Source organism: Rana temporaria, chromosome 5 (genome assembly GCF_905171775.1).
Source record: "Rana temporaria chromosome 5, aRanTem1.1, whole genome shotgun sequence".
NCBI classification, from domain to species: domain Eukaryota; kingdom Metazoa; phylum Chordata; class Amphibia; order Anura; family Ranidae; genus Rana; species Rana temporaria.
Genome location: NC_053493.1, coordinates 24774358 through 24797188, shown reverse-complemented (window position 1 = coordinate 24797188; position 22831 = coordinate 24774358). Strand labels below are relative to the sequence as shown.

Here is a 22831-nt window from a genome sequence, read left to right as displayed (position 1 = left end):
GCCTGCTCACGGGAGCTTTGGGATCCATAGGGGATGCTGCGTCTGGTGCCCGGAGTCCGCAGGTTTTGGCCCCGGTGGTCGGGCAGGTACCGTTTCTTTCAAAGAAACATGTCCTGCATGTCGGTTCCGGGTCCCGGTCTGGCGGGTGATGTCACGCCGGCGACGCAGCGTTTCCTGTGGAGGCGTGGCGCTTGTGGCTCCTGGCGCCTGGAACGCAGGGACTAGAGGGCGGGTTCTCTGACCGGCGCTTCCGTTTCCGGCTCCTATTGATGACGCGGAGCCCGGGAAACTCAAAAACCCAGCGTTTCCTCTACAGCTGTCTCTCTGCAATGGAGGAAAGAGTTACAGCGATGGCGGATGCAGGCGCCGTCAGGTCAGGCTCAGGTAAGAGGGGTACAATGGTGCCTTTATTCTGATCCTTATGGGCTTACTATTGTTGTGTTTTGTTGTTTCCTCCCTATGGGAGCCTGCTCTGCTCTGATGGAAGCTTGTGCTGGGCCATCTAGCAGAAACTCTGGTGGTTGCTATGTTTTTATCTTTCTTCTTAAAGGGGACATTTTTCACTCTGGTGGTGGTATTAGCACGGTGGTGGTTTCCCTTGCTTAGCTAATAGAGCTTGGATTCAAATCAGTTTAATTTCTCGTTTCAGGAGAAAACTGCTAGTAAAACTAAACCAGTAAATCCACCAAGCCAAAGGAAATGTCCTTCCTGTAAAAACCCTCTGAGAGACTCTTGGCAGAAAGCCATGTGTAGATCATGTATTAAAGAACTAGTTGAAGAGGAATCTTCTCAACAAATTAAAGAATTATTTTCATCAGTCAGGGAACTTTCGGACTCACTTAGTTCAGTTAAATCTATGCTAGTACAGAGTTCGGTCCATACTGAGCCCCAGCAACCACCAGCAAGCCCACGAGCTTCCACCTCCAGGCCAGTAGTGGTGGACTCTGGGGATGAAGGGACAAGTACTCTTCCCTCACTTATAGACTCTGAGGAAGAGGAAGAAGAGGATGCAAGCAGAACCTCTAAATATAAATTATCCCTGGAGGATGTGGATGAACTTTTAGGTGCAATCTACACTACCCTTGATATTCAGGAGGAAAGAGTACAACTATCAGTCCACGATAAAATGTACCAGGGTATGGATGACTCCAAACATAGAGTCTTTCCTGTTCATAAAGTGTTATCCGACACAATTAGGAAAGAATGGAAAGATACGGAAAAAGGTCCCTTCCTACCTAAATCTCTTAAGAGAAGATTTCCCTTTGAAAATAAAGAAACCGAGGTTTGGAATAAGAAACCCAGAGTGGATGCTGCCTTTTCACAGGTTTCTAGAAGGACAGATCTGGCCTTTGAAGACATGGGGGTCTTGAAAGATGCGATGGACAAAAGAGCAGATGCTCTCCTTAAAAAAGCTTGGGACTCCGCATCCGCCAGCCTTAAACCAGCCATGGCTTCCACGGTGGTAGCAAGAAACCTGGAATGCTGGGTAGAGAAACTGAAGGGCCACATTGAAGCAGGCACCCATAGGAAAGACCTTTTAGACTCCTTTCCTCTAATCCTTAATGCAATTAAGTACATGGCTGATGCATCAGCCGAATCAATTAAAATGGCAGCCAGATCCTCAGCACTTGTCAATTCAGCTAGGCGTGCAGTCTGGCTAAAAACGTGGTCAGGGGATACAGCCTCAAAGATTAAACTTTGTGGCATCCCTTTTTCAGGGGATTTTCTTTTTGGGCCAGACCTGGAAACAGTCTTAGATAGAACGGCCGATAAAAAGAAGGCTTTCCCAGCCAAGAAGAAACAGACGTTTAAAAAGAATTTTCGTGCTGTTCAACAACCCTACAAAAATAGAGAAGATGTCAACAAAAAACGTTGGATTCCTCAAAAGGGTAGGGGAAGAGGTGGGGTTCTCTTCAGATCTCCTCCAGATCAAACCCCTAAAGACAAATGACAAAACTACTCCAGTAGGGGGAAGATTGTCATCCTTTCTCCCTCAGTGGAGTCAAATATCCACAAGCCCTTTCGTAAAGAACATCATTTCACAAGGTTACAAACTGGAATTCTCGGAGTGTCCGCCAAGCAGGTTTTACATTACAGCCCTTCCAAGAGACCAGGAAAAGGCTTCGGCCATGATGAACCTTTTACAGGATCTGATTCAACAAGAAGTCATAGTCCAGGTCCCGAAACAGCAGGAGGGTCGGGGGTTTTATTCCCATATATTTCTTGTAAAAAAACCTTCAGGCAAATACCGGTTGATTCTGAATCTAAAGATCCTGAACAGATCAATACGGTACAAACACTTCCGTATGGACACAATTTACTCCATCACAAAACTGTTGTCTCCAGGCTGCTTCATGGCATCCCTGGACCTAAGGGATGCCTATTTACATGTGCCAATAGCACCAGCTTCCCAAAAATTCCTTCGCCTGGCCATCAATCTGGGAACATCAGTATGGCATCTCCAATTCAGGGCCCTACCATTTGGCCTGTCATCTTCCCCCAGAGTTTTCACAAAGATTATGGCGGAAGCCCTGGAGCCCCTAAAACTGAGAGGGATCTCGGTCGTGCCATACCTGGACGACCTATTATTTTTCGCAGATTCCAGGGGTCAGCTTGTGACGAACCTCCAAACGTCACAGACTCATCTCAAAAATCTAGGTTGGATTTTGAATTTAGAAAAATCGCATCTAGATCCCTCTCAGGAGATGAGGTTTCTAGGCTACACCCTAAACTCAGTAGTGCAAAAAGTGTTCCTGCCTCAGGAAAAGATAGACAAAATCTTTTCAGCAGTGGGTCAGATCCAGACGAACCTTTCAGTACCAGTCAGAACAGTTATGTCAGTTCTGGGCCTTCTTACAGCTACAATTCCAGCAGTCCAGTGGGCAAGACTGCACTCCAGACCACTCCAGAAAAACATCTTGCAGGTCTGGTCACACCAGGTGCCGTTCGAAAAACGTTTCAAACTATCTGCGAAAGTGAAACGAGCACTATGGTGGTGGAGGGACCCTTCCAATCTAACGAAAGGTCTCCCATGGATTTTTCCCCTGGACAAGCGTCTAACAACCGACACAAGCTCCTGGGGTTGGGGAGCCCATCTGGAGGGTCAAACCGCTCAAGGCACGTGGTCAAAAATAGAGGCAAGAAAATCGTCAAATTGGCGAGAATTGAAAGCCATTCATTTGGGTCTGATAGCTTTTCAACAGGAGGTCAAAGGACATCATGTACAGATTCTGTCAGACAATACGACAGCAGTGATCTATGTGTTAAAGCAAGGGGGAACCAGGAGCAAAGGGCTCATGGACTTAGCCAATCAACTTCTGTCATGGGCGGAAATAAATGTGGCCTCCCTATCGGCAGTCCATCTGAAGGGATCACAAAATCTCCTAGCAGATCTGCTAAGCAGAAAAAGAGTGGTGGAAGCAGAATGGAGTCTGAACCAGGAGGTGTTCGATATGATATCGGAGGAATGGGGACATCCCCAAGTGGACCTGTTTTCAAGTCAGCAAAATACGAAGGTCCAGAAATTCTTTTCTATTCACAGAATGGATCAGGCAGTGGGGATAGACGCCCTAGCACACCCATGGAATTACCGGCTGTGTTACGCCTTTCCCCCCTTTCCACTAATTCCTCTGGTCCTAAGGAAATTCAGGGAGGAAAACACCAACTTGCTCCTATGAAAGGGGAAAAACTAAAGCGCTAGCAGTGCCCAAAGTGCAGGGTGGAAATAAAGTACTTAGAAATGAAACAATAAAATAATAAACTTAATGCTGCTCAAATCTAAAATTGCAATAACAACAAATAAATAATATGAATAAAGTGATTGATGAGCGCAAAATTAGTGGTATAATAAAATTAAATAACAGTGAAACGTTCAATTAGAGAAACAACTATAATAAAAATAATAATCTCCAAAGTGATGCAAAAGTGTATAACACTTCAGTGACATATAGTGGCAGGTAGGCACAATGGATATGAAAAATCCAATGTGTAAATATGATACTGATAATGAAAATTAGAAACACCAATTGTGACACAAGTTCATATGTGACAGTTCCTAAAAACACAGGAGTGGTTGAAAATTCCAAAAAACACAGGAGTGGTTGAAAATTCCAAACGGTGACTGTATATCCGAGCAGAGTGATGAAAAGGATCCACATAAGCAGCTGAGCTCACAATGTGCTTACCTCACACACATGCAATGACAGCATGGTATCTCCACAGATGGAATCTGCCACGGGAAACGAATCCTCCTCACCTCTCCTGTAGTAACAACGACTGGGGGTCTGTGGATAGTAGAAACGGCGTCCTTCTGGCTATGTCTGCTACTGCGGTCTTCACCAAAATGGAGGCTCCGTGTGCAAGTGCACTTAGGATGACCCAAAATAAGCGGAAAGAACTCCAATAGTGAAGTATTTCAAAAACCGATTTAATATCGTCCACAGATAAAATAAACAAAACAAGGTTCAGCTTGACAGAGCCTGAACCAAACGAACAGCGAGAACGGCTGTGTGATCGGATAGGTGCGTCACTTCCGGTCACGTCTTTCGATGCCTTACGCGTTGCGTCACGTCACGTGACTTCATCAGAGCCTCTGATGAAGTCACGTGACGTGACGCAACGCGTAAGGCATCGAAAGACGTGACCGGAAGTGACGCACCTATCCGATCACACAGCCGTTCTCGCTGTTCGTTTGGTTCAGGCTCTGTCAAGCTGAACCTTGTTTTGTTTATTTTATCTGTGGACGATATTAAATCGGTTTTTGAAATACTTCACTATTGGAGTTCTTTCCGCTTATTTTGGGTCATCCTAAGTGCACTTGCACACGGAGCCTCCATTTTGGTGAAGACCGCAGTAGCAGACATAGCCAGAAGGACGCCGTTTCTACTATCCACAGACCCCCAGTCGTTGTTACTACAGGAGAGGTGAGGAGGATTCGTTTCCCGTGGCAGATTCCATCTGTGGAGATACCATGCTGTCATTGCATGTGTGTGAGGTAAGCACATTGTGAGCTCAGCTGCTTATGTGGATCCTTTTCATCACTCTGCTCGGATATACAGTCACCGTTTGGAATTTTCAACCACTCCTGTGTTTTTTGGAATTTTCAACCACTCCTGTGTTTTTAGGAACTGTCACATATGAACTTGTGTCACAATTGGTGTTTCTAATTTTCATTATCAGTATCATATTTACACATTGGATTTTTCATATCCATTGTGCCTACCTGCCACTATATGTCACTGAAGTGTTATACACTTTTGCATCACTTTGGAGATTATTATTTTTATTATAGTTGTTTCTCTAATTGAACGTTTCACTGTTATTTAATTTTATTATACCACTAATTTTGCGCTCATCAATCACTTTATTCAACCAACTTGCTCCTGATCGCTCCTTTTTGGCCAAAAAGGCCTTGGTTTGCAACACTTTTGAACCTGGCCTCAAAACCTCCCTGGAGATTACCATACAGGAAGGATCTATTGACACAGGGCTCTGTGTGCCATCCGGAAGCAAGCAGGCTACATCTAAGTGCTTGGTTTCTGAAGAAGACCTTCTAAAATCTAAAGGACTTTCTGATAAAGTAGTTAAAACTCTACTATCAAGTAGAAAAGAGGTAACTAGGTCCATCTACCTCAAAGTATGGAAGAAATTTAACTCTTGGTGTTCTTCCAAAAATTTCGAAATCAAGAGTACTATTTCAGTTCTGGAATTTCTCCATGAAGGAATGGAGAAAGGTCTAGCCGCCAGCACCCTGAAAACACAGGTAGCGGCTCTCTCAGTTTATCTTGAAAGATCTTTATCCAAAGAAACTTTAATTTCTAGATTTTTTAGGGCTCTGGCTCGAAATAGACCGATAGCCCTCAAAGTTTTCCCTTGTTGGGACTTATCTATTGTTTTGCAAGGTCTCACGGGAGCTCCGTTTGAACCTTTACAGAGTGCATCGTTAAAAAATTTAGTTCTCAAAACAATTTTTTTAGTTGCCATTACATCAGCAAGGAGAATCAGTGAGCTCCAAGCTCTAGCAATTAAGGAACCCTTCCTTAGAGTTTTGCCAGACCGAGTGGTCCTTCAAACGGATCCAGCCTTCCTACCGAAAGTGGCCTCAACTTTCCATCGGTCGCAAGAAATAATTCTACCAACATTTTCCTCAGTTCCGGCTAATGCAGGAGAAGAAGCTTTCCATACACTGGATGTAAGGAGATGTCTGTTACAGTTCCTTTCCGTCACCAAGGAGTTCAGGAAATCAAACGCTCTTTTTGTGGTATTCTCCGGTTCCCGAAAAGGGGAAAAAGCTTCTAAGAGTACGCTCGGTAGGTGGCTTAGACAAGCAATTTCTGAAGCCTATCAAGCAAAAGGAGAAGTTCCTCCTTCAGGGATCGCTGCTCACTCTACAAGGTCAACCGCAGTTTCCTGGGCCGAAAGGGCCGGTGCTACGCCTGATCAGATCTGTAAGGCTGCTACCTGGTCCAGTTTTTCAACTTTTATTCGGCACTACAGGTTGGACTTGCTGTCGGCCGCAGATCAAGCCTTCGGCAGGAAGGTACTGCAGGCAGTAGTCCCACCCTAGGGTAAGTTACTTGGTTATCCTCTCCAAGGTTGTCCTGAAAGGCGATTTGAGAAAGGCCTAGTTAGACTTACCAGTGACGGTATTTCTAAGAGCCTTTCAGGACAACCGCTATTTCCCTCCCTAAATGTATATAAAAAAGTAAAGTATGTATCTATCATGGTGTTGTGGTTCTCTGTGCTTTGTTTTCCAGTGCCGGAGGCCACACAATAACTGAAGCCATGGTGGAAGAGGAGGGATTTAAAGCCTGTGGGTGTTTCCTACAGAAGAGGCGGAGCTGCGCTCTCTCCAAGGTTGTCCTGAAAGGCTCTTAGAAATACCGTCACCGGTAAGTCTAACTAGGCCTTTTTTGGACAGCTGTCCGCTGTGAGCATGGAATGGCTCTGCACTGAATCACGGAAATGCTGGATTAAGATCATGAGGGGGGTTGAATCGAGATAGTGATTTTTTTTTTTTAACACTTAATCGTGAAGCTTTAGTAGAGGTGTATCCATAATATAACCCATCCACCCATTAACTGAATGTCTTATTCATCTATCCAAACGACTGTGAACAAGTCCATACATATAGGGATCCAAAATACCAAGTGCTTTAATCCACTAACTCTCCTAGAATCCTTTTCCTCCTGGCAGCAGAGTTTTGGCAGAAAAACACTTGTAAACTCATGTAACCCATTTAGGCGCACCAAGCGCTTGGGTGTTAATTTAATTGGCCAGAATAATAATTTATTCTGGTCTTTTATATGAATTCATTCTCAAGTGCTAAACGTGCCTAGTGCTTAGGCACATTTACACGCGGCAAAGTTTTTTCTACCAAAACTTTCTTTTGATTCTGGACATATTGGGCCAGATCCACATAGAAGTAGATCGGCGCAGCGTATGTGAGATACGCTACGCCGCTGTAACTTACTTTTGGCTGCTTTGAATCCTCAAAGAATTTGCGCCGTAAGTTACGGCGGCGTAGTGTATCTCTGGCGGCGGAATTCAAATCGGCGATTAGGGGGCGGGTTTCATTTAAATGAAGCGCGTCCCAGCGCCGAATGAACTGCGCATGCGCCGTCCCGAAATTTCCCGGCATGCATTGCGCTAAATGACGTCGATAGGACATCATATTTTTAACTTAGACGGGACTCACGTACATTCCGATTCACGGACGACTTACGCAAAAAAAAATTAATTCAAATTTTGACGCGGGAACGACGGCCATACTTAACATGGCAAGTCTAACTATACGCCGCAAAATACCAGCTTTAACTATACGCCGGAAAAAGCCGACTAGAGACGACGTAAGAGAATGCGACGGCTGCGCGTACGTTCGTGGATCGTCGGAAATAGCTAATTAGCATACCCGACGTGGAAAAAGACGCGAACTCCACCCAGCGGACGCCGAAGTATTGCATCTACGATCCGAAGGCGTACGAAGCCGTACGCCTGTCGGATCAAACCCAGATGCCGTCGTATCTTGGTTTGAGGATTCAAACTAAAGATACGACGCGGGAAATTTGAAAGTACGCCGGCGTATCAGTAGATACGCCGGCGTACTCTCACTGTGGATCTGGCCCATTGAGTGTTGTTTTTTCTACCTTTCAACCCCAGAAGAATTGGGTGCCCAATGACCGGGCCATTTTTTTTGCAATTTGGCACTGCGTCGCTTTAACAATTGCGCGCACGGGCGACGTTGTACCCAAACAAAATTGACGTCCTTTTTTTCCCACAAATAGAGCTTTCTTTTGGTGGTATTTGATCATCTCTAAGATTTACATTTTTTGCGCTATAAACAAAAAAAGCGACAATATTGAAAAAAACTCAATTTTTTGTTATAATAAATATCCCCATTTTTCTTTAAAAATTCATTTTTTTCCCCCTTAGTTAAGGCCGATATGTATTCTTCTACATATTTTTGGTAAGAAAAATCGCAATAAGCGTTTATTGATTGGTTTACGCATAAGTTATAGCATCTCCAAAAGTGAATTAGTAATGCTGCGCTGTAATTTTTATTATTTTTTTGCTAGTAAAGGCGGCGATCTGCGATTTTTACCGGGACTGCAACATTATGGCAGACAAATCGGACACTTTTGACAGATTTTTGGGCCTGTAAACCATGTCACCAATCCACACTACATTATAAATATACTGTATATACTCGAGTATAAGCTGACCCGAATATAACCCGAGGCCCCTAATTTTACCACAAAAAAAGGGAAAACTTATTGACTCAAGTATAAGCCTAGGGTGGGAAATGTAGCAGCTACTGTAAGGCTGAAAAGAGGGTCAATAATGCCCGTCTGAAGCCTCACTGTGCCCATCTGTCTCATCAGTACCCAACTGCAGCCTCACTGTGGCCACCTGTCTCATCAGTGCCCAACTGCAATTGGTGGTGTTTTGTCAAAAGTTTAAACTTGTCAAATTCTCCAACCGGTGTACTATGCATGCGCGAGCGCGTCCATGAGAACATCTTTCTGCTGCACGTTGTCAACCCATCAAATGCACGAACTCCACTAGGCACCGTGCCTATCACACACCAAGACAGACGTTCTCGCGCATGCGTAGTACACCCGGCAACCGCCGCCGACTACAGTTAAGACAGCATGACACAGCGGGAGACTCTAATATAAGCAGAAGGGGGCCTTTTCAGCATAAAATATGTGTTGAAAAAGTCGGCTTATATTCAAGTATATACGGTAACAAGGCTTACCTCTGGGTACAGTGAATTTCTCCTAAACCTGCATGGTTTAGGAGATATTCACACTGTATGCAGCAAGTGACGTCACCGGCGCGTATGCTCTGAAGGGTCGTAAACCCATGCTGTCCCTTTGGAGCTCCATGCTGCGGTCTTTGACTCCTGTGCACGTGCGCGGGAGTGACTTAATTGTGCCGCGACCAATCAGACGGCCAGAGGATGCAAACCTGGAAGAAAAACCGGGTGATGATGGAAGCCCCTGTCAGTCTTTCTCAACCTTTTTACCCCAGGGGAACCCTTAAAATTATTTTCAGGTCTTGGGGAACCCCTCATTAAACCCATTTATTAGGGGGAGTCAATGGGAACAATGCCCCTTACTTTGTTCAGTGAGAAGAATGCCCTTTTTTTTACAGTGGTGGCAAGAATGGCCCCCTTACAGAGAGCTATAAAGATCATTGGTGTCATACTGGCTCCTCCAAGTGGCAGTGGCTCAGAACTATGTGGGCATCAAACAGGAGGTAAATTGGCCACAGCTCAATGAGCCCCTAGCCACCTCTGGAGGAACCCTAGGGTTCCACGGAACTCTGGTTGAGAATGGCTATTTTAAGGTAAAGTATTTCATAACCGCTTGAACATATGTTGAACATTTGTGTATTAAACGTGTTCATCATTAATTTCTTATTTTTTTTCCAATATTTACATTCACACCTGAGCATTGAGTTTTATTGAGCAGAATTTCCTGGTCGTCTTTCAGCTTTTTTCAGGTGTTTTGTTAGTTTTTCAACTAAAACGTGTGAAGTGCTGCTGAAAAAGGAGTGTAGAGCTGCTTTTTGATCTGAAACTGCTCAAAAAAAAACCCTTAAAAAAACGCTCATATTTAAGCCATTTCCATTGAAGTGGGGACAAGGCGCTCAATTCTGCCTGAAAAGTAGCACTTTTTGGAGCGACTGGTGTTTTGCTTGTTGAGCATTTTGGAATGAATGGGATTTTGCTTGTTGAGCATTTTTGAGCATCGAGTTACAAGCTACAAAACGCTCAAGTGTGAACGGGGCCTTAGTGATCTATATAATTGTATCTATGGTTTTATGGTTTTTATCACATATCGCGCTGCACTGTTTCTTTGTATACTTTTTATTTCACTACATGTTTCCAGGAAAGGTCTCATGCCGCGTACACACGACCGTTTTTCGGGTTCTAAAAAAACGATCGTGTGTGGGCTTCAGAGCGTTTTTCGGGTTCTAAAAAATTGGCATTTTTTTCCCCGAACATGCTCTATTTTTTCACAACGTTTTTAACGTTGTCGTTTTTCGGGTTGTAAAAAAATGGTCATGTGTGGGTTTTAACGACGTGAAAAATCCACGCATGCTTAGAAGCAAGTTATGAGACGGGAGCGCTCGTTCTGGTAAAACTACCGTTTGTAATGGAGTAAGCACATTCATCACGCTGTAACAGACTGAAAAGCGCGAATCGTCTTTTACTAACATGAAATCAGCTAAAGGATGACGTCATCCGAATGGAACTTCCCCTTTATAGTGCCGTCGTACGTGTTGTACGTCACCGCGCCTTGCTAGAGCATTTTTGTTTCACGATCGTGTGTAGGCAGGGCTGTTTTAATGATCAAGTTGAAAAAAACATATTTTTTTCTAGAGCCTGAAAAACTGTTTTTTACAACCCGAAAAATTATCGTGTGTACGCGACATCAGAACTCTTAAATGAAGAAGAAAAAAAAACAATCCTCTTCCGTACAGTCTCGCAACTTTCTTTCTTTGACTCACTGACCGCTTCAGCGGCTTGCCATCTATTTTTCCGGTCCCTGTGGCAGCGAACACATTATCAGTATTGCATAAATAGTAATTTGTTAGCGGTTACTCTCAGCGGTTAAGTGTTGCGCAGAAAAAAAAAAGCCTTTCTTCGACTTGTTTGATTTTTCTCCAAAAAAAGGAGTCTTGACTCGAAGGCATTCTGACATCTCCCCGTTCAGCCTTGATTTAATCAACCAGTGTGAAATTCCATTGGCCATGCCAAGCTGGCTGCATCTATCTTGGCTACAGGTCCTTTCCTTCCAGGATGGCTTTTCTGATAATTACAGTCACCGACAAGAGTACTTTGCATCCATCAACAGAGAAGAGAGAAAGCTGTGAGCCAGAGTTACTACAACTGTGATAAAATGGCACTATTTATCATTGGAAGAGGTCTTGCTATTTTTTTTAGTATGCCAGTACTATTATTATTCACCAGTATAGCCTGTAGACTCCATACAGCTGACCTTTTCTCCATTACTGACTTACCATGTCTTGTTCTGCACTGTGTTTCTGTGGAAGTTGCCATCTTTGCAGAGGCAGGGCTTAGCTTCCTGATGTTAGTGCTGCCCACCTGACTTGTTGGGGTAATGATCAAGAAGCAGGAGAGGCAAAGGAATCAGATTCACAGAATGGATAAAACAAAAGGCAGGGAGTTTCTTGCACTACATGTCTTCAGCTACAGCCTTCTTTCTTTCAGCTACAGCCTTCTTTCCAGGAGAACAGTGAGCAGCACATACATATAGCTGTGTGGCTCAAGGGAAAGGAACTTTACTGTTATTTTTCAGGAAGCATTCAGGCAAAAGGTAGATTTTTAATGGTGCTTCTTAGACACAATTCAAGATTCACGTCTTTATTTTGATTCCAGAACCCTTGCAAAGATGTCTTCCAGTTTACTCAGTTTAATAATTGCAAAGTTGGAATGGACTGGCGGGGACACTACATTATTGTGGACCATTGCGGAAAGGCACCCCCATCCTATGCGTTATTGGTGAGCTCCATTTATAGCGGTTCTCCACCCTAAAGTGGAGTCCCGCTGATCGGAACCCTCCCCCCTCCGGTGTCACATTTGACACCTTTCAGGGGGGAGGGTTGTGCAGATACCTGTCTAATGACAGGTATTTGCACCCACTTCCGGCCCGGCATTCACGGGCAAAAGACGGGCATTCCGTCACATCCCGTCCTCCCCCCGTTGTGTGCTGGGAACATTTGGCTCCCAGCACACAGCGGGAGCCAATCGGCGGGCGCGGCGCGACTCGCGCATGCGCCGTAGGGAACCGGGCAGTGAAGCCGCAGCGCTTCACTTCCTGGTTCCCTCAGCGTGGATGGCGGGGGGAGCAGCACAGAGACGAGCGATCGCTCATCCTCTGCTGCGATCGGCGCTGGACTCCAGGACAGGTAAGTGTCCTAATATTAAAAGTCAGCAGCTGCAGTATTTGTAGCTGCTGGCTTTTAATATTTTTTTCCCCGTGGCACATCCGCTTTAAGAGCTCCCAAGTGGGGGAAATCGTTTTGGAGGGGTGTTCCATTCCAGGGTGAAAAGGTACCCCATCCTCTAGCTGGGGGACCAGCAAGCCTCATTTGTGAAACTTCCCAGTAGAAAATACGACTGGAGGGGTGGTTCCTGTAGTTTGATAAGGCTATGTAGAATTATGTGCCTTACAGATAACATTATTTGGGCCTTCTATGTGGGGCCCCTGTGTACTTATACATCTTGAATTTGAGCTGTAACCTAATTACACCCTCTGGTACCTGGTTCAACCCTTACCAGCCTTCCATGCACCAATATCTACTCCTCCCTCCCCCTAATAGAGTTCTTTGGCTATCTACAGAGTCGGGCTCCGTTTGGCTCAGTTTTGGGAGAATTGGATGCCACAATTAGTCCCTGGTGTCCCTTGATCTCTCTGGAGGCCCCTAGGTCTGCCCACAGGATTTGTTCTCGCCCATTATCTGTTTTCCAAGGTCAATCGGCAGCTATCCAATCTGTCCTGAGGAAGCAAATACATTTTGTGAAATGCGTTGACGAACACACATGGAGGCGTTGTGGACCCGATTCTTGATACCTACGTTTTCTTTAGACAACTTTCACGTAATTGTCCCCCCTTTTCCCCCCCCTCGTTTTTCCCCTTGTTTTTGATTCTTTTGTCATTGCAAAGCGCTTTAAGAGGCTACCTTTAAAGTGATATTAAAGTCAATTTTTTTTTTTTTTAAACAGCAAACATGTTATACTTAACTGCTCTGTGTAATGGTTTTGCACAGAGCAGCCCCGATCCACCTCTTCTCGGGTCCCCTGCCGCACGCCTAGCCTCCTGCTGACACGCCTATCCCCCTCCCTCCTGCCGGCACGCCTAGCCCCCTCCCTCCTGCCGGCACACCTAGCCCCCTCCCTCCTGCCGGCACTTCTAGCCCCCTCCCTCCTGCCGGCACTCCTAGCCTCCTGCCGGGTGCCTCCATAGCAAGCATGCTGATTCCCAAGCCGCTGCTCTGCATGAGCTTTCACACACAGACCTGCTGCTCGGGCCCACCCCCTCTCTCTCCTCATTGGCTCACTGCCTGTTGTCTCAGCCAATGAGAAGAGAGAGTCCCCGGAGAGCCGAGGCTCTCGTGCACAGCGCTGGACCCCTATAAGGCTCAGGTAAATATTGGGGGAGCTGCTGCACAGAGAAGGTTTTTTTACCTTCTTGCATAGAATGCATGAAGTTAAAAAACTTGAGCCTTTAGAACCACTTTAAAGGCGCTATATAAAACAAAGTTTATTATTACATTACAGGGTGCGAAGGAGACGCATGACTTCGCACAGGATGCATTGGATGCCTTAGTTTTACCTTTGTGTTCATTTTGAAGCACACCCATCATTTGTATGCAACACATGTGGCCTTGGGTATTTGTGAAATCCTTTCTCAATCCATCCTATATTTATTTTTACTAACATGTTTACTCTGTCTAAATCCATATGTGGCTGTGTGTCTTTTTCTCTGTTTGTTTTTGTTCTTAAACACAAGCAACGATGATGCCAAAATATGATCTGATGGTAGGCAGTACCCACTGTTATGGAGAGACACACAATTTGTTGTTACAGCAGTTTGAGATAAGGGATGCCTGCAGAAGAACATGTGCATGTAATGGTGTAGTGTTGTCAGTAAGAGGGTCCGTATGCTTCATGTTCCGGATACTTGACACAGAGAAAAGTATAGAGCACCATCTATGTAAATATGTATTAAATAGTCTTAGATTTATAGATTTTATGAATGCTCATCCTTGCTGCTCAGTGTCTGCTACCCCTCTCTGCCAATCCCTCAACTTGCTTCTGCTCACCCAACAAATTACCGTATTTATCTTCCTATAACGTGCCCCGGCGTATAGCGCGGTGCGCGCTATACGCCGGGGCGCGTTATAGGAAGATAAATACCCAACCTAGAAGGAAAATTCCTGGAAAAAAAAGAAATACTTAGTTTGGATGCCCCTCGTCGGTGTCTTGCCCGGCTTCCTTTGGCAGTATACTCGGGCAGGCTCGGCTCCTCTCGTGTAAAGGATGCACTGGACGTGACTGAGAGCGGAGCCGAGCCTGCCCGACTATATCCGAGTGTACTGCGCTCGGTATATGTCGGCGGAGTGGTTCAAACACAGCGCGGGAAGCGGGTAACGGCGTATATCGCGCACCCACGATTTTGCCCTGATTTTAACGACTTACAAAACCATCCACAACTGAGCCCCCAGTTACATCACCAACCTTGTCTCAAAATAACCAAAAAAAACATTCTCTCCGTTTCTCCCAAGACCTCCTGCTCTCTAGTACCCTTGTCACCTCTTCCCACGCTCACCTCCAGGACTTTTCGTGAGCCTCTCCCATCCTCTGGAACTCCCTTCCCCAATTTTTTCAACTATCTCCTACTCTGCTTTTAGACGATCCCTGAAAACTTTTCTCTTGAGAGAAGCTTAGTCTGCCCCCACCTAACAATTGTACTTTTATTTTCTCCATCAGCTCATCCCCCACAGTTATTACCTTTTTGTATCACTTGACCCTTCCTCCTAGATTGTAAGCTCCAACAAGCAGGGCCCTGCGATTCCTCCTGTATTAAATTGTTTTTATTGTAACGGTACTGTCTGTCCCTGTGTTGTAAAGCGCTATGCAAACTGTTTTCGCGACATTCCTTTTGACATTTTCCACATTTTTCATGTTACAACCAAAAACATAAATGTATTTTATTGGGATTTTATGTGATAGACCAACACAAAGTGGCACATAATTGTGAAGTTGAAGGAAAATGATAAATGGTTTTAATATTATTTTTACAAATATCTGAAAACTGTGGCATGCATTTGTATTCAGTCAATACTTTGTAGAACCTCCTTTCGCTGCAATTACAGCTGCAAGTCTTCTTGGGGATGTCTCTACCAGCTTTGCACATCTAGAGAGGGACATTTTTGCCCATTCTTCTTTGCAAAATAGCTCAAGCTCTGTCAGATTGGATGGATAGCGTGTGTGAACAGCAATTTTCAAGTCTTGCCACAGATTCTCAATTGTATTTAGGTCTGGACTTTGACTGGGCCATTCTAACACATGAATATGCTTTGATCTAAACCATTCCATTGTAGCTCTGGCTGTATGTTTAGGGTGGTTGTCCTGCTGGAAGGTGAACCTCCGCCCCAGTCTCAAGTCTTTTGCAGATTCCAACAGGTTTTCTTCTAAGATTATCCTGTATTTGTCTCCCTCTATCTTCCCATCAACTCTGACCAGCTTCCCTGTCCCTGCTGAAGAAAAGCATCCCCTCTACATGATGCTGCCACCACCATGTTTCACAGTGGGAATGGTGTGTTCAGGGCGATGTGCAGTGTTTTCTGTCACACATAGCGTTTTGCTTTTAGGCCAAAAAGTTCAATTTTGGTCTTATCTGACCAGAGCGCCTTCTTCCACATGTTTGCTGTGTCCCCCACATGGCTTCTCACAAACTGCAAACAGGACTTCTTATGGCTTTCTTTCAACAATGTCTTTCTTCTTGCCACTCTTCCATAAAGGGCAGATTTGTGGAGAGCACGACTAATAGTCCTGTGGACAGATTCTCCCACCTGAGCTGTGGATCTCTGCAGCTCCTCCAGAGTTACCATGGGCCTCTTGGCTGCTTCTCTGATGAATGCTCTCCTTGCCTGGCTGGTCAGTTTAGGTGGATGGCCATGTCTTCGTAGGTTTGCAGTTGTGCCAAACTCTTTCCATTTTCAGATGATGGATTGAACAGAGCTTTGTGAGATGTTTGAAGCTTGGGATATTTTCCTAAAGGAAATGTTGGTCTCAATGAAAACCAAGAAACCTCTGAGCAGGTTAGTGAACCAAAACACACAGCTAAAGCTACACAGAGTTTAAAACAAACAACCAGAATTTTCCAATAACCAACAAAAGCCCAGACCCCAATCACATTGAGAATCTGTGGCAAAACTTTAAAATACTGTTCATCAGCTTTTACCTGAATAACCTGACCAAGCTAGAGAAGTTTTGCCAAGAAGAGTGATGAAAGTGATGTGCAAAGCTGACATCCCAGCAATAGTTTCAGATGAAGGTGGTTTTGTCAAGTATTTGAACCAATGAATATCTTTCTTTTTTATTTGTCTTTATTTGATTAACATAAATGTTTTTGCAAGTATAAAGTATTTTGTTTGTTTATTTTTATTTTTGTATTTTGTGCGTGTACTCGAGAGAGGAGCCGGACTGCAGGAGTTGGGAGTAGGCAGGCCTCCCCCAGATCAATCTGCCACCTTTCTCCATGCCCCGGGTGGCAATTGCGGGTGCGTGAGGGGTCCTCCCACATAGCCTGCCCTACCTGCTCCGCTTTGAAACCCAACGGGGCAGAGAGACTCCCTATAAGGGAGTGAGAGGATTTGCCCGCTCAACCAGCCCTGTTAGTCCTTTCGCCTCTCTTTTTAGAGACCGCGTGGTCAAAGTGCGTGCATGTTAACCCAATTTCGAGTGCGTGTAAGTGTGGTGGTTTTTGTGGGAGGGGGTGGGCGTACTAAGCGCAGGCTTACCTCGCATAGCACACCCACCGGGAGCCGGGCTGAGACCACCAAACTCAATTCACATGTAGCCGAGAGCGGGATCCGAACCCCTAGCTGCAGAGGTGAATGGCTTGTCAGCGCAGTGCCAATCCCGTTGAGCCACCGCAGCTCCCCTAAAGTATTTTGTTTAAATCAAGAAGTAAAAAAACTCAACCAAATCCATGTTTTAAAATTGCAAAATGTGGTAAAAGTATGCACACACACGTATGTAATTGTACACAATGTATGCATGTATCCATACAGGTAAAATACACGTGTGTACATGTGTCTGCGCTCAGCTACCAGCAGCATTGGTAGTGATTTGCACAGCTTGCATGACATTGTTTTTTCCAGTTGGCTGAGCAGATGCCAGCCCAGGGGGCCCCTGAGAAATGACTTTGATAGATGGCTGCTGTCGGAGAAGCTAGCATACAGCAGATTAGTGGAAGCCCAAAGAGAATCTCGGCTGCTTTGTAGAGAGTTTGGTCCAATAAGATAATTTTTCTAATTAACCTATGGAGCACTGATGTAGCGAGGAGAGAGGGAGAGAGAGGCTTTGGCTCTCTTTTCTGAGCCATGTTAGAGGGGTTTTTTTTCTCTGTTCATGGACAGAATTAACATTTTTACAGCTTTTCGGAAAATGAAATAAAACATAAATAAATATTAATTTAAAGGGAAACTTGTGTAATTTTGACTGGATGCACATTTTGGGTTGATGCAATATATGACAAGACGTAGACATTTTCTGTTCCATATTTTGATTATTGTACATATTTTCACCTGCTTCTTTTAGAGCCCATTCACACAATTGTGATGTATTTTTCTGCATGTTAAGGTGTATTGTGTTAAAGTGATTGTAAATGATCTTGTGAAAATAAGTGCAGCGCTAAAAAAAAAATATAAATCCATATACCGTATATCAGGGCTCGACAAATCCTGGGCGCCAGGTCGCCATTGTGGGCACTGATTGGCATCCATTAGGCATCCATTATTTATTTCTGATTGGCATCCCTGGTGGTCTAGGGTGGCATCCCAGGTGGTCTGGTGGCATCCCTGGTGGTCCAGTGTGGGCATCCTCGGGGAGGCTGCGCTGATAAACAATCAGCACAAACCCCCCTGTCAGAGGAGCAGCCGTTCGTCTCTCCTCTACTCGCGTCTGACAGACGCGAGTGAGGAAAAGCCGATCACCGGCTTTTCCTGTTTACATCGTGATCAGCCGTGATTGGACACGGCTGATCACACGGTAAAGAGTCTCGTCAGAGACACTTTACCTAGATCGGTGTTGTGGGGTGTCAGACTGACACCCTGCAACAACGATCGCCGCGATGCGCACTCCCATATCGGAAGACGTCATATGATGTCCAGTCAAAATATTGAAACCACTTTGCCGCCATTTGCTATATGGCGGGCGGCAAGTGGTTAAAGTATAGGTTTCTCCCCGTGTTGTGTCTCCCTGCAAGTACAGAATCGTACTTGTTGATCTTCCAGCATACAGGGAGTCTGTGGGCAACAGATTTAACAAAAAATCTTCAACTGAATATTTTACAGACCAGAAAGGTACTATAAAAATTTTTGTTGGGGTTTACGTACACTTTAAAGTGATTGTAAACCTACAGTTTTATTTTTAATTTTTTTAAGGTAACATACATATGCTTACCTGCTCTGTGCAATGGTTTTCCACAGAGCAGAGCCGATCCTCCGCGTCTCGTCCCCCTCCGGCGCTCCTGGCTTCTCCCCCTGCCATGTCCCCCCCCCATAGCAACCTGCTTGCTGTAGGAGCACTCGTGCAGGCTCTCTCCTGAGCTGCCTCTGTGTGTTTATTGCCCCCCCCCCCCCTTTTCCCTCCTCACTGGCAGTGATTGACAGCAGTAGGAGCCAATGAGCCAATGGCTCCTGCTCCTTTCTCTGAGTTTATGAAGAGGGAGAGAGCTGCTGCTCTTGTGGACAGCTCTGGATCAAGACCAAGCTCAGGGTATGCATTGGGGGGCTGGGAGGAGAGCAGAACAGTTTTTTAATTTTTTTTTATTGCGTAGAATGCATTAAAGTGGATGTAAACCCACTCTCATCCTTTCTAAACTACTGCCATAGTGCTAATCCTTACCTATCAAATGTTTCCCCTCTGTCTGTTATAAGAACTGAAAAACTGCAGATTCTGTGGGTGGGTCTGTTGTCTGGAGCTCTGTGGGTGGAGTCGTGATGTCAGTATACTCCCCGCCCTCCTCTACACTCCCCTTGTCAACATGCATTTTTTCCTGTGTATTTCTTACACTAAATTCTGCTATGATCACTAACATCCAGTCAAAATCCAGAAAAGTAACCACATGACTTCAGAAAAGGAGTGGGGGTGGGAATTAAAAAATAATGCTTGTCTCCAGGCTAGTGCATGAGATATGTAAATAACCTGTCACTCACAGCAAGGGGGCGGAACGGACTAAGGTATTTCTCTGTAAGTCCGTTTTATTTCACTGAACCATAAAAGAGGATTGCTCAGAGCTGGATTAACTCTGTGTGGCAAGACTGGGCACAGATGATAGACAATCTTTTACTGTACATTGTGACATCAAAAATAAATAAATGTCGGGTTTACATCCACACAAAAAAAAGAAAAACTTCTAGCTTTACAACTAAAACAAAATATCTAATATACCTTCTGTATGATTTTTTTGTGAGATAGTGTTGGAGGTCACTACAACATTGAAGCAATGATGTGCGTTTCTTCTTAGGTTTGTATGTTTGTGTGCATTTTTTGTTCATTTTTTTTGCAAAAAAAAAAAAAATCTATTTGGGACTTTTTTGGATTAATGAAACAGTGATTTCCAATCACTTTAAAAGAGTATCTTTGTGGTTCCTTTGCTCCTAACCTATACAAAGGCTTCAGAATTTCCGCCAGGCGTCGCCTCAAAAAAATGCTTCTCTGGATTTGTTTTATATTACAAACTGTAAATAGACTTGGGCACTCAGGAGGAGAAGTCCTGGAAGGCGGTAGACCTTGTTGCAAGTTGTTGCAAGTTGCAAATGTTGCAAGTTTGGAATGTTTTTTTTTTTTTTTTTAATTCAACATTTTTCTTAATATTCCGTCTCTACTTTTGGTCTTGCATCATTTGTGGTATTTCAAATATTATTGTATTTATTATTATTCTTTTATATGTTTTTCTCTTTTTTTTATTTTTTTTTATGTAAATATATCTTCCTTTTCCTCGCCCACAATTAAGGGGCACTAGGTTCTTTTTAAAGCACATCAGAAATACAAAATAGCAAAAATGTATCTCGGTCAAACAAAAAAAAAAAATCCCCCCCCCACCACCTCACGACTCCAATCCATCTAATCTCTTCTCTTCGTTGCTACTACTTTCCTAATCCTCTCTCAAGTTTTCAGCAAAACTCCAAGTTTTTTTAAATTCTCTCCATGTTTCCCAAGTATCCTTGTAGCCTACCTCATCCACCCCGAATTTTAGCTTCTCCCTCCTGTACGTATCTTCGACGGAGTCTATCCACTCCCACATTTGCGGACTTTCCATATCTCTCCATTTTTTGGGTATCAGTCGTTTTGCTGCGTTCAACAAATGGGGGGTCAAAGATCCCTTGTATTCGTTCACTGGTACCTCCCCCCCCATGAAAGAGAACTACCCATGGGTCATCCTCTACCTCTTTCTTGGTTATAGCTTTTATCAAGGTCAGGATTTTTTTCAGGTTTAAGACAAACCAACAAACAGAAAAACTTACAAAAAAAAAACCCACCAGACAACCTGGTCATAAACATTAGGCAATACACTCAAACATAGAAAAATAAACTGACATCAGTGCAAAATATAAAGTAGGCACAGTGGTAAAAGGCTCAGGTATAATACCTGGATATAGCCAAAGCGGAGGTCCAGGTCTTCTTTGACCCTCCTCTTCCACTGTCCCCTAACCATCTTCTGATAGTACCAAAGCCTTTGGAGTCACTCTCTGTTCATGCTCAGTTTGGTGTGTATTGCTAGAGAGTTTTTTTTTCTCTTTCTTGGGAGGGTGTATGTGATCAGCACAGGGACCAGTCAGCACTGTCCAGACAGAGGGTCAGGGGTCCTGCAGCCTCATAGGATAGTCAGAGTAGAATGAAGACTCCTCCTACTAACTTTAACCACTTAAGCCCCGGACCATTTCGCTGGCCAAAGACCAGAGCACTTTTGCGATTCGGCACTGCGTCGCTTTAACGGACAATTGCGCGGTCGCAAACAAAATTGACGTCCTTTTTTCCCCACAAATAAAGCATTCTTTTGGTGGTATTTTATTTTTTTGCTCTATAAACAAAAATAGAGCGACAATTTTGAAAAAAAACTATATTTTGTTATAATATCCCCCAAAAATATATAAAGACTTTCACTCAGTTTAGGCCGATATTTATTCTAGATATTTTTGGTAAAAAAAAAAACGCAATAAGCGTATTTTGATTGATTTGCGCAAAAGTTATAGCGTCTACAAAATAGGGGATAGAATTATGGCATTGTTATTATAAACTTGTTTTACTAGTAATGGCGGCGATCTGTGACTGCGACATTATGGTGGACACATCGGACACTTTTGACACATTTTTGGGACCATTGTCATTTTTACAGCCATTAGTGCTATAAAAATGCACTGATTACTGTGAAAATGACACTGGGAGTGAATGGGTTAACCACTAGGTGGCGCTAAAGGGGTTAAGTGTGCCTAGGGATGTGTTCTAACTGTAGGGGGGATGGGCTGTGTGTGACATGACAGTGATCATCGCTTCCTGTCACTAGGAAGACTGGGGAAATGCTTGTTTACATCAGCAATTTCCCCCTTCTTCCTCACTGTGACACGATCGCGGATATGCCCGCGGACATAGTCCGTGGGACCCGCGGTCAGAGTCACCGAGCTTGCGACGGGCGTGGCGCGCACGTCCACATTGCCGCTCTCAAAGGGCAACGTATTTATATGTTAATCTGCCCAGCCGCGCCATTCGGCCGATGTATATCGGCGTGAGCCGGTTGGCAAGTGGTTAAGAAATTGATAAAAATCACAAGACTGCTATATACTGCTGATGAGAAAAGGTATTTAGCAGTTTATATTTACTAAAATAATTATATTTCCATGTTCTGTGTACTGTGGGAGACCAGATATAGAGAATGCAGAGTCCTGAGGTTTAGTAACACTTTTACTGCAGTATTACCACCATTCACAGTAATGGTATGGTATGGCCTCCAATTACTAAATACTAGACTAAACAACTACCTAACCCTCTATATGCCAATTTAAATAGTACATGGTTTAAAACAATATAAAACTGTGAAGGAGCTGCAATCTCTCAACGCGTTTCGTTGGTACACGTCTTTAGGAAGGGGGAATTCTAGATCATGCAGAGAAAGAGGGAGACAAAATATAACAACAAACATACAATATACACAAATCAAAATTGAAGTCCAAACATAAATAAAGCAAAATAGGTGCATACACGTCCATCTGGGGACATCAAGCAAGGCCAGGGCATCCTGCAGAGGCATATACCGTATTTATCGGCGTATAACACGCACCCTAACTTTAAGAGGGAAGTTTCAGGTAAAAAGAAATCCACAGCCCCTGCGTATAACACGCAGGCACAGTTTTCCCTCTATTTTCAGGGTAAAAAAGTGAGTGTTATACGCCAATAAATACAGTATAAGGATATTTAAAAGAATCTCAAATTTGGTTCTGTGACACGTTGTTTGGTTTTCACTTTTTACTGCCAAGTTTTTGGGAAAAGTTCACTTATAATGCATTTTAA

General features: G+C 44.2%; 1 protein-coding gene across 4 annotated transcripts in view; it reads left to right on the top strand.

Annotated features, from left to right (window-relative positions):
* The window catches only part of PHF14 (PHD finger protein 14), a 293179-nt gene that overhangs the window by 66446 nt on the left and 203902 nt on the right, over positions 1-22831 (top strand). The gene's annotated exons all lie outside the window — the stretch shown is intronic.